The sequence below is a fragment of the Callithrix jacchus genome, chromosome 9 (assembly GCF_049354715.1).
Source record: "Callithrix jacchus isolate 240 chromosome 9, calJac240_pri, whole genome shotgun sequence".
In the NCBI taxonomy this organism is placed as follows: Eukaryota; Metazoa; Chordata; class Mammalia; order Primates; family Cebidae; genus Callithrix; species Callithrix jacchus.
In genome coordinates this window covers 100,510,586-100,523,869 of record NC_133510.1, presented here as the reverse complement: position 1 = coordinate 100,523,869, position 13,284 = coordinate 100,510,586, and the positions used below count along the sequence as shown (strand labels likewise).

At 40.2% G+C, this 13,284-nt stretch overlaps 1 long non-coding RNA gene across 1 annotated transcript in view; it reads right to left on the bottom strand.

The window, feature by feature from the left end:
- LOC118144466 (uncharacterized) overlaps positions 1–13,284 on the bottom strand; it is a 210,879-nt gene that overhangs the window by 38,463 nt on the left and 159,132 nt on the right. The window lies entirely within an intron of this gene.

The window sequence follows — 13,284 nt, the reverse complement described above, 5'->3', positions numbered from 1 at the left end:
TGTTCTATATAATCAATTGTAGGTTAAAAGTATTACTGTGATTGAAGAAAATTCAGAGGGACAAAGTGCAAGGCAAGGAAAGCAGTGGGCTTGGATTCTGACAGAAATTCACTTCCAATTCAAGACATGGATAGTCACGTGCTCCTCCTGCCAACCCCATTCTTTCTTTTAGTAGGAACCTGAACTATTATGAATAAATTAAATACACAGAACATCCCCAGATTCAGCTCTCTGATTTAACTACTTCTCTTTTATTTGTCAGGCAGCTAAATGTAATAGAATAGTATCACTGGATGACTTTGACATCTCTGAAGCTTGGTCAAAATGGCCATTATTCAAAAGGCTATTTACCCAGGAACTTGGGCCTGCACTTCAGTCAACTTCCACCAGATGGTGATGGGTTTGTGCAGCAGGGCTCACACTTAGCTGCAAATCCTGGAGGTTGGCGTCGGGAGGAAGAGTTTAAAAGTAGATATTCAGGACCCCACCTGAAAACATACTGATTCCATAGGACTAAACAGATTAGAATAGAAGCCAAATACTTGTATGTTTCTAAAAACTCTACCCAGGGAATCCTGACCTGCAGCCAATCGAGGGAATCATCGATATCGACCACAGCTTTACAAATCTGACTTCCTCAAAATATTAATAACTTCAAAGTTAGAGTTAAATACATTTTGAAAAGCAAACTAAATAAAAATAGTATATTATTTCAAATAGTAATCTAGACTAAACTCTTCAAGAAATGTGTAGGAATTGGTAAACCATACAATGCAAAACTATAACTAAAATAGCTTCCTAGGCACATGAAGTTGCTTTCAAAGTAACTTCTTTGAATGAATCTAACCTGAATATCCACAATGAACCACTGTCTCATCCTATCAAGGATTTTCACTGGCTTCATATGCAGCATAGGACCTTGTGTACAGTAGGTCAATCAGGTCTTATGAAATTAATTGTTAAATTTAGTAAGACAGAAACATCACAGCATCTAACACCTTGTTCACTATGAGCTTATCTATGAATTAGATAAGGCATTTAATTTCTCTGGGTCCTCATATGTCAAATGAGATGGCAAGAGGATTTGGCCAAAGTGCCAAATTACCAATGAGAACCATGTCATGTCTAATAACAATAGCCAACATGTATATAGAGCCAAACACTTGTATCTGCCAGGCACAGTGCTACGTAATATAAATGTAAATATTAGTATATACAAAATGCAGATATTGAAATATCTTCATAACAGTCTTCGTTACAACCTGTGAGCTAGATCCTATTATTATCACCATACTTTATTAATAAAGAATTTAGATACAAATAAATTAAGTGACTGACACCAAAGGTAAGTAGCATTTGCCATAGTGGCAAATAAACAAAAAGTTAGGATTTCTTTTATTTTTATTTTTTCTTTTTGAGACAGTCTCATTCTGTTACCTAGACTAGAGTGCAATGGCATGATCTCAGCTCACTGTAACTTCTACCTCCTGGGTTCAAGCAACTCTCCTGCCTCAGCCTCCCGAGTAGCTGGGATTATAGGTGTGTACCATCACGACAAGCTAATTTTTTTATTTTTAGTAGAGACGAGGTTTCACCATATTGGCCACGTTGGTTTCAAACTCCCGACCTCAGGTGACCCACATCACCCAGGCTGGAGTGCAGTGGTATGATGATGGCTCACTGCAGCCTCTACCTTCTGGGCTCAAGAGATCCTCTCACCTCAGCCTCCCAAGTAGCTGAAATTACAGGCATAAACCACCACACCCAGCTTATTTTTTTCTTTTTTGTAGAGACAGGGTTTTGCAATGTTGCCCAGGCTGGTCTTGAACTCCAGAACTCAAGCAATCCACTTATCTTGGCCTCCCAAAATGCTGGGATTACAGGCATGAGGCATGAGCTATCATGCCCGGCCACCCCAGTCTATCTTAATAAACATTTATTGAACACTTATATGTGCCAAGCTCTGTGCCAGAGGTGGTGACAGATTAGACAGAGCCCTGAACTCAAAGGCCTCACATGCTTGAGAAGAGATGGGAGAGATGGGGACCATATTTGCTGACATATAAGTCAATAGATGTCTATATTACGTGTAAACTTTACCAAGAAAATATTTTTGAGGGAAAAAATAAACCATGTAGGTTTTTTCATCAGATATATTTTGACAGTGATTTTTAGATAGTAATATATGGAAAATACATTTTTGAACATAAAATATGCTGCATACTAAAATCTAGTAAGACAATTAATGGATATCTATTATCAGTCTGCTAGCTGAAAAAAAAATGTCATAGACAAAATAGAAAAGTAAGTACTAACATTAACAAGCACTGGCACCAGAGTGGTAGAGATAATAAATTTAAATCTCAAATGATTGGAGAATGACAGAAAATCTCATCAGTTTTGTAATCTGTGCCTTATCATCTTCATTAAGAAAACTTACAGTAGAATATGAAAGCTTAATCTTTGTTAAATGCTTTGTTCTGACTCACTTCCCACAATGTACATTGTCATTGTGTAATGCATGTTCATTGGCTAAACTGATATTTGGAAAGGTTGTTTTGGGAGCTGAAGAGGAACATTAATATATACTAGCAGTTATGGCATTAGCCAACTATTATAATATAGTTGAAAAGTGTCATAATTAATAGTCACTGGTTGTGTGAAACCAGGTGAAAGATATACAATTGTCAGTAAGAAATACGTGGAAAATTGGGAGCAGAAAATATAGATCTGCAAGTTAGCATACAAGAGAAAAGTAGAAGTAGAAGAGAGAAGAGCTTGCCCATAGAGAAAATGTAGAATGAGAAGAAAATGTTCAGGATAAGTGACTTAAGGAGCCTCTCTATTCCTCTTCCTCTTTTATCAGAATTCATAGTGATGGTCTCATAGCTGTCTTGGCCTTGTGAGAACTGGAGTTTAATCTTAATGACAAATGTACATTCCAGAACAATCAATCAAACCAATGAACTATTGCAGAATGCCTGCACTATAGGCTCTGATAAAGTCTGCAGTAATGTAAAAGGACTTAGAGTTAAGATAACATTAGGATAGAGGCCCTCTTACACAAAGCAATTTGGACATTTCATTTGAAAAGGTCAACTGATGCAAAGGATTGTAAAAATAATACATACCTAACCCTAATGTTTTATTTTAACCAAATTGTTTTATGTAAAGTCAAATCTTTTTCATTAAGTGTGGTTCTGCTAAACAGAGAGTTTTTCTTTATCTTTACTTTTTCCCCCAAAAAAATTTTTGTTGCGACAAGATCTTGGTCTATTTCCTTTGCTGGAGTACAGTGGCACAATCACGGCTCACTGCAGCCTTGAACTCCTAGGCTCAGCACCTAGCCGTGTGAGTAGCTGAGATCACAGGTACATGACATCATACCCAGTTAATTTTTAAAAATATTTGTAGACAAGAAATCTTGCTATGTTTCCCAGGGTGATCTCAGACTCTTGGGCCCAAGCAATTCTCCCACTTCAGCCTCCCAAAGTGTTGAGACTACAGGCGTGAGCCCCCACACCCAGCCTTCCCAAGTTTCTGATCTTCTTTTTTCATCTATTTTCAATTTACTGCAATTTAAAAATTACTGATAAGGTTAGGCTCTGTGTTCCCACCCAAATCTCATCTTCAATTATAATCCTCATAGTCCCCATAATCCCCATGTGTCAAGGGAGAGACCAGGTGGAGGTAATTGGATCATGGGGGTGGTCCCCCCGTGCTGTTTCCATGACAGCAAGTTCTCACAAGATTTGATGGCTTTATAAGCGTCTGACAGTTCCTTCTACACGCACTCACTCTCTCTAGCCTGCTGCCATATAAGACATGCCTCTTCTCCTTCCACCATGATTGTAAGTTTCCTGAGGACTTCTCGCCCATGCAGAATTGTATCAATTAAACCTCTTTCCTTTATAAATTACCCAGATCAGGCAGTTTTTTATAACAGTGTGAAAATGGACTAATACAATGACCCATCTTTAGCCTTTCTAAAACAATTTACTTTTTTTTTTTTAAGAGTCTCACTCTGTTGCCCAGGCTGGAGTGCAATGGCATGATCTCAGCTCACTGCAACCTCTACCTCCTGCATTCAGAATTCAATTGATTCTCCTGCCTCAGCTTCCTGAGTAGCTGGTATTACAGGTGCCCACCACCCCTGGCTAATTTTGCGTTTTTAGTAGAGATGGGGTTTCACCATATTGGTCAGGCTGGTCTTGAACTCCTGACCTCAAGTGTTCCACCTGCCTCTGCCTCCCAAAGTGCTGAGATTACAGGTGTCAGCCATTGCACAAGGCCTACACTTTAATTTTTAAATAAATAAAAACTCCTATCTTCTCTCTCTCTCTCTCTCTTTCATATATCACCAGTTTTACATAATATTTAATTAATTTACACCCATTTGGGGAAAAAATACAAGTGGCTCTTGATAAACAAAGGGACTGACCAGTGTGAGTGGAAGGACCCAGGCAAACTGAGGAGTCCATCAAGAGGGCTTCCATTGGCCAGAATTGCTCACTCGCATCAAATATCTGAAACATGTTTAAGTAGAAAAAGAAATGCACCATTTCAAAAAGAGAAATTAAAAGTAAGTTTAACTTTACTCCAAGCTAAAAATTTCACTTTGAAAGTCAATAGTGACAAGAGACTGACTATTTAGCTGAAACTTCTCAGTTACTTTGGAAGTCTGTCTCAAGTGCCAGCCTCTCCATGAGCCTTCCTTGATGCTGTAAATTGGCAGTGCTCTCTCGTTAGGAGACCCCTTAGCAATGTTTTCTGACCTCATTTATGGTAAGTATTTCATTTTACTGTCAGTGCAGACATTTATAAATTGATCTGACCTCTTTTTATGGGGTATGTATATTACTTGATCCAATAGACTAAGTCTTTCTCACTTATATACCTTGCAAAGTCATGTGCTTTGCACACAGTAGGACCTCATCTATGTTAAATTGCAATGAGTGTGTGTGTGTGTCTGTGTGTGGTGAGGCAGGAGGCATGGGAAATAGAGGGGAAACAGTTAACCTTATTACTTGTTCATATATGCCCATCCTCACTTGAGATAAAAAAATTCCCAGAAGTTCCCACTCATTTCTTTTCAATTTCTCTATATGTTGTTATATTACAATGTTTAAAGTCAGGCACAGTGGCTCACACCTGTAATCACAGTAATTTGGGAAGGCGAGGCAGACAGATCACTTGAGGTCAGGAGTTTAAGACCAGCTTGGCTAACATGGCAAAACTGTTTCTACTAAAAATATAAAAATTAACTGGGTGTTGTGGCATGTGCCTGTAGTCCCAGCTATTTGAGAGGCTGAGGTGAGAGAATCGCTTGAACCCAGGAGGCAGAGGCTGCAATAAACTGAAATCGAGCCACTGCACTCTAGCCTGTGCAACAGAGTGAGACCCTGTCTCAAAACAAAATAAAACAAGAAAAATATTTACCTGGCTACCTCTTCAGTAAACACCTCAGCAGTACAGACAGTATTTTAGTTATCTTTATAATCCAGTATATTGACTCAATGTTTGTTAAATAAATAAATGCACAAAAGACTGAACTGGAATGTCTCCTCAAGATTCAAAGAGGGTCAGAAATGAGGAGGATATAGAATCACCACTAAAGAAAGTCCATTCGACCCTACTTTGACTATCTATAGAATATTAGACTGTCTAATCCACTTTTTTCCAGAAAAGTATATATAAAGTTATTAAATTTTAGAGCCAGAGAGGTCGTTAGAGTTCAGCTCATTTCGTTTTAAAAATGAGTTAACAGATTGGCCCAGTGTCACACAGCCAGTCATTAAGATAAAACCAAAGCAACAGTAAGCCATTTTGGCAACATCAACTCCAATTATCTTCTGAAAAAGGTGGATCAAATCCTATAAATAAAAATTATTTGGCAATTATAATGACTGATGGGAGCTGAAGTAGGCTATGTGACAGAAAAGGATGGGAAAAGGAGAGCGGCCAGAATGGGGTTTCCAACTAAGTTATGTCTGCTTGCCACATTGCCCCCAGTGACTGTGATATGCTCTCTGTCTCACCAGAAATCAGCAAAGGTAGGGCTCAACTCAGGTCTCCTGATCTCTGTACCAGAGTCCTGCATCTTAAACAAACACACAAATGCCATTTGTTTAAAAATATGTATTTAGCAACAGCCCTTTATGCTAAAAACCCTCAATAAACTCAGAATCAGTGGAATGTATCTCAAAGTAATAAAAGCTATTTATGACAAACCAACAGCCAATATCATACTGAATGGGCAAAAACTGGAAGCATTCCCTTTGAAATCCAGCACTAGACAAGGATGCCCTCTGTCACCACTCCTATTCAATATAGTACTGGAAGTTCTAGCCAGAGCAATCAGGCAAGAAAAAGAAATAAAGGGTATTCAAATAGGAAAGGTAGAAGCCAAATTGTCTCTATTTGCAGACAACATGATAGTATACCTAGAAGACCCCATCGCCTCAGCCCAAAAACTCCTGAAACTGCTAAGCAACTTCAGCAAAGTCTCAGGATATAAAATCAATGTGCAAAAATCACAAGCATTCCTAAACACCAATAACAGGCTTAAAGAGAGCCAAATCAAGAACGAACTGCCATTCACAATTGCTACAAAGAGAATAAAATACCTAGGAATATAACTCACAAGGACTGTAAGGGACCTCTTCAAGGAAAACTACAAACCACTGCTCAACAAAATAAGAGAGGACACAAACAGATGGAGAAACATTCCATGTTCATGGTTAGGAAGAATTAATATCGTGAAAATGGCTATACTGCCCAAAGTAATTTACAGAATCAATGCTTTCCCCATCAAGCTACCATTGACTTTCTTCACAGAACTGGAAAGAAACACCATGAACTTCATATGGAACCAAAAGAGAGCCCGCATAGCCAAGTCAATTCTAAGCAAAAAGAACACAGCGGGGGGCATCACCCTACCGGATTTCAAACTATACTACAAGGCTACAGTAATCAAAACAGCATGGTACTGGTACCAAAACAGAGATATAGACCAATGGAACAGAACAGAGGCATCGGAGGCAACACAACATATCTACAACCATACAATCTTTGATAAACCTGACAAAAACAAGCAATGGGGAATGGATTCCCTGTTTAATAAATGGTGTTGGGAAAACTGGCTAGCCATGTGCAGAAAGCAGAAACTGGACCCTTTCCTGACACCTTACACTAAAATTAACTCCGGATGGATTAAAGACTTAAACATAAGACCTGGCACCGTAAAAACCCTAGAAGAAAATCTAGGCAAAACCATTCAGGACATGGGAGTAGGCAAGGACTTCATGACCAAAACACCAAAAGCGTTGGCAACAAAAGCCAAAATAGACAAATGGGACCTAATCAAACTCCACAGCTTCTGCACGGCAAAAGAAACAGTCACTAGAGTGAATCGGCAACCAACAGAATGGGAAAAAATTTTTGCAGTCTACCCATCTGACAAAGGGCTGATATCCAGAATTTACAAAGAACTCAAACAGATTTACAGGAAAAATACAAACAAGCCCATTCAAAAGTGGGCAAAGGATATGAACAGACACTTTACAAAAGAAGACATACATGAGGCCAACAAACATGAAAAAATGCTCATCATCACTGGTCATTAGAGAGATGCAAATCAAAACCACATTGAGATACCATCTCACGCCAGTTAGAATGGCGATCATTAAAAAATCTGGAGACAACAGATGCTGGAGAGGATGTGGAGAAATAGGAACACTTTTACACTGTTGGTGGGAGTGTAAACTAGTTCAGCCATTGTGGAAGACAGTGTGGCGATTCTTCAAGGCCTTAGAAATAGAAATTCCAATTGACCCAGCAATCCCATTACTGGGTATATATCCAAAGGACTATAAATCGTTCTAATATAAGGACACATGCACACGAATGTTCATTGCAGCATTGTTTATAGTAGCAAAGACCTGGAACCAACCCAAATGCCCATCGATGATAGACTGGATTGGGAAAATGTGGCACATATACACCATGGAATATTATGCATCAATCAAAAATGATGAGTTCGTGTCATTTGTAGAGACATGGATGAATCTGGAGAACATCATTCTCAGCAAACTGACACAAGAACAGAAAATGAAGTACCGCATATTCTCACTCATAGGTGGGTGATGAAAAATGAGAACACAAGGACACAGGGAAGGGAGTACCAAACACTGGGGTCTATTGGGGGGAAGATGGGAGGGCCAGTGGGGGGGAGCTGGGGAGGGATAGCCTGGGGAGAAATGCCAAATGTGGGTGAAGGGGAGGAAGGCAGCAAAACACACTGCCATGTGTGTACCTATGCAAATATCTTGCATGTTCTGCACATGTACCCCAAAACCTAAAATGCAATAAAAAAAATAAAAATATGTATTTAGAAAGCTTTAGGAATCAATTAAATGAAAAAAGATCCTCCACAAAATAGTCAACATCGCTTTCATTTGTTGTAAATATTTCTGCAGCACAATTGCAAAACTTAAACAACTCATAAAAGATAAAATATCCTTTGATATTATTTAAAGTAATAATAAATAGAATATTTAAAAGAGTTGAACAGTTTTCCCAAAGTCCAGAAAATCAAACATTTATATAGGGAGTGAAGGGATGAAATAGCTTTTTTCTTTTAAAATACAGTTCAACAATAATAAGGGGGAAATTATGATAAAACTCATAAAAAGCTAGTTTTCACTTTCAACTTTTTTTTTTTTTGAGACTGGGTCTTTGTTGCCCAGGTGCAACAAAGATTTGTGCAATGGCACAAACATGACCCACTGCAGCTTCGACCTCCTGGGCTCAAGCTATCCTCCCACCTCAGCCTCTCGAGTGACTGAGACTACAGGCATGAACCATCATGCTAGGCTAAATTTTTAAATTTAAATTTTAATTTTTTAGGGACAGGGTCTCTCTTTGCTGCCCAGGCTGGTCTTGAACTCCTGGGCTCAAGCAATCCTCCCACCTCAACCTCCCAAAGGGCTGGGATTACAGGCATGAGCCACTGTGCCCAGCCTTTCCACTTTAAGCTTTTAAAGTCATCCTTCGGAATTGAGAAAAAGAATGTTTTTGGGGGAGGGGAGATATCTGGCTTTTGAAGAAGTTAAAACATTTTGGTTTTATTTTACAAGAACAAGAAAAGACACTTACTTTGTTTTATTTATTTTTATTCTTAAAATTTCAGGTTTTATTTTAGCTTCAGGGGATACATGTGCAGATGTGTTACAAAGGTATATTGTATGATGGTGAGGTTTGGGGTGTGATTAAACCTGCCACCAAGGCAGTGAGCATAGTACCCGGTTTTTCCACCCTTGCCCTTCACTTCCTCCTCCCTCTTATATTCCCCCGTGTCTATTGTTCACATCCAAAGAGCTATTTTAAAATGCTGCAATATTAAGACCCAAAAGCATGATTCTAAGCTCCTTTTGTAATTTTTTCTGCTATGCAGAGATGAATTCAACTGGCTGGTTTCTAGCCCATCAGGTAAGGAATTGCCTACCACATGTAGGCACTGTAAATACTTTTCAACTCAGCAAACAAACAAATATCACACCCCAGGAAATGCTTGTAATTTGGAGGGCGAATGTTGCTTCTCCAAGTGGGGGCTGGGGGATGTTTGTCTGCTGCTCTTATCAGGAGAAATCTTCATTAACATGAGATTGTGAACTCTGGGAATTCTCTCTTAGCTGGATATTTATAGCTAAGCCTGCAGGCTTAACTCCTCCTTAAACAGGCTGGTCATTTGACTTCACTTTCTATCCCAAGCCCCACGCTGACATTCATTCTCCAAGGCAAATGCAAGCCCACAGCTAAACAGTAGCCCAAAGGGCCACTGCAGATGCAGAAGAATAAAAGTAGGAATGCCCTGCATAGAAGGGGAGGGGAAATCACAGTGAGAAGAAATTCAGTTCAGGGACCACTCTCTGAGAGTGATCAACGTGCCAGGCACTGGAAAAATAATCAGTCCCAGAACTGAAGGAGTCTACAATTTGGGAGGGAGGACAGATTCACACTCAGATTTAATATAACATGACATGTATTATTACAGAGACTTCATGATTAACAAGGGCTGAGAAGAGAGGAATTGAGACAGGTATAGGGGAAGTTTCTTGAATGAAGTGGAAGCCACATAAAAATGCATGCAAACATCAGGGTGGAAGGCACTGTTTTTGGCGGGGGTGGGGTGGAGGTTGGGGTGGGGGGAGGGCTATGACAATTTAACATTTCTAGATCATGTGAAAATGTTTGCTTAATCAAAGATCAGTACAAAACTGGTCCCTGCTGATTTATGGTGAAATATCTATAGCCAAATATAATGTGGGATTCTACAATACGAGTACAGACCTATTTAGTGAAAAAGGTAGATCTTGCATGAGGAACAATGAACTGTCCCAATCTCATATAGATTCTCTTTGGGACAGAGTACCACTCTACCGCCCAGGCTGGAGTGCAATGGCACCATCTGAGCTCTTTGTAACTCTGCCTCCTGAGCTCAAGTGATCCTCCCACCTCATCCTCCCAAGTGGCTGGGACTACAGGTGTGCACTACCACACCCAGCCAATTTTTGTATATTTTTATAGAGATGAGGTCTGACTATGTTGCCCAGCCTGGTCTCAAACTCCTGAGATGAAGTGATTCACCCACCTTGGCCTCTCAAAGTGCTAGGATTACAGACATGAGCCACCATGCCCAGCCTCCAATCTCATGTAGATTTTCTTGAGTCTTTACCTTATTTGCAGAGCAGGGGTCCCTTACCTTGGACTATGGACCAGTAGTGGTCCATGGCCTGTCAGGAATCAGGCTGTACATCAGGAGGTGAGCAGTGGGCAAGTAAGCGAAGCTTCATCAGTATTTACAGCCACTCCTCATTGCTGAAATTATGGTGTGAGCTGCTCCTCCTGTCAGATCAGTGACAGCATTAGATTTCATAGGAGTATGAATCCTGTTCTGAACTGCATATGTGAAGGATCTGGGTTGTGCGCTCCTTATAAGAATCCAATGCCTGATGATCCATCACTGTTTCCCATCACTCCCATATGGGACTGAGGGTGCAGAAAAGCAAGCTCAGGGCTCCCACTGATTCTACATTATGGTAAGTTGTATAATCATTTCATTATATATTACAATATAATAACAATATAAATAAAGTGCACAATAAATGTAATACACTTGAATCATCCTAAAGCCACACCCCCATCACCCCCAGTTCATGGAAAAATTGTCTTCCATGAAACTGGTCCCTGGTGCTAAAAAGACTGGGGACACCACTGCTCTAGAGGAATCTATTCTATTTTGTTTATTTAAAATGATCTTGTGTTGTTAAAGATACAAGGTATTTTAAACTATTCATTCAGTGAGTCACTCATTCATCAGATGTTTACTGGAAACTTCCTACATCCAAAATGTTAGCTTCCTACACAAATAAACAGGTTTAACTAGTCAGGAAGGTACTGAAGTTGTGTTTAACCCAGCAAGACTGAAGTAGAAAAATGCAGAATCCGTATTAAATATTAATGAAGGCTAGGAGCCCCTGTGAACGCAGGGTTGTCACAGCAATTGAGGCAACCTCTGAGCTGCCTGGTGGTAGGGTACCCCAGAGTTGGGCCAGATCTTGGAGATTGGCACAAAAGAGTTGGCTCTACTTTTCTCTCCTTTTTTCCCCTTCTATCTTGGAAGAAGGAAAAGTTAAAGGCTAGCGCCTGCCAGGGAAAGAAGTGATTCTGACAGATTGGAAGGCAGTCCCAAAGAAGGGTGTTTGCTAGGTATTAGGATCAACTTTGCATTGAAGGTTTGATGCCTAGAGGAAAGGGGCAGTAAAGTAGGGGTTTTTCAGGAATGAAGCCACAAGCCAAGAGGTGCCAGGTTTCAGAGACTCAAAGTTCTCAAACTGCTTGAGGCCATTTGGAGCCAAAGCTGCTAGTGGCTACAAGGCCCTTTGAATCCTGGAGTTCTGGAGTGAATACAATGCCAGGGGCTCCAGACATGGAAGGGAAGGGAACAGAGCCGTATCATAACAAGGCTGGAGATTTTGAGGCTGAAGGGGCTGTTTGAAACCTAGGGCGAGTGCAACTCCAGGCTCCAAACGCTGAAGTGGAAGGAAAAATGGGTAAGCTGGTGACAATGCTTAGACTCCAGAGGTTTCCTTCAAAAGTAGGGACTGTGCAGTAAATTATTTTCCTAGACCTTCACATTGAAATTCAACAAGCAATTACTGAACATCTAAAAATTCCATGGGACTGTGTTACATGCTTCACAGACAAACTTACATCTGCTCTTCTATGCTCCAAATTGAATATCTTTCCTTGCTAAGTTATAGTGACAATGTATATGTATATTATTGAGTTATATTTTGCCAATAAAACTTTTAATTGGCTTAAGGAGGTAGATTCCATTCCAGAGTTCTCCAGAGACCCATTCACTAAAAGAGAAACAGGCTGCTCTGGGGTTAAGCTTCCATGGACGCTGGCAAGCTGTTGTGTGATAATGTGAGCAAACGGCAAGCACTTACTAATACAGAAGGGAAGAGAGTGGGCCTGGGGAGTGACACACCTGCTGTAGAGTTCATACAGAAGAAAATACACTTAAAAGTGCATAGGAACTTGGATTCATTCAGTTTAATTAACTCACTGATTCTACAGACAAGGTTTTGAGAACGTGAGAGGTTAGGCAACTGTCCCAAGTTATATATGTAGGTGCCCCTTTCTTAACACATGTTTGCCTTACATATTTGAGGGTTATTCAGAACAGTACCATATACGTCTATTAACAATTCATAAACACTTTTTCACAATAACAAAGAAATAGAACCCCAACTGAATCTGGGCCTTCTCTTTCACCATGCCACCAGGCTGCCCCAGCACCAAAGCCCAGTGTCACTCACAGAAGGAATCCTTCTCCCCTATGTGTTAACTCAAATGCACAGGCCAGGTCTTCCTCTGGTGAAGTGTCATATATGACTATTGGCCCAAGAGTACTCCACTCTGCAGTGGGCTGAATGATGGTCTCCAAAAAGATCTATTTGTGTCTTAACTCCTAGAACCTGTGGATGTGACTTTATTTGGAGAAAGGATCTTTGCAGATGTCATTAAGGGATCTTGAGATGGGGGAACCATCCTGGATTATCTGGGTGAGCCCTAAATGCCATGGCAAGTGTCCTTATAAGACACAGAGGAGAAGACAGATACAGTAGATAGATGAAGGCAATGTGAACATAGACACAGAAATTCGCGTGATGCAGCCACAAGTCAGAAAGGCTGGAAGAGGCAAGGAACGGGTTC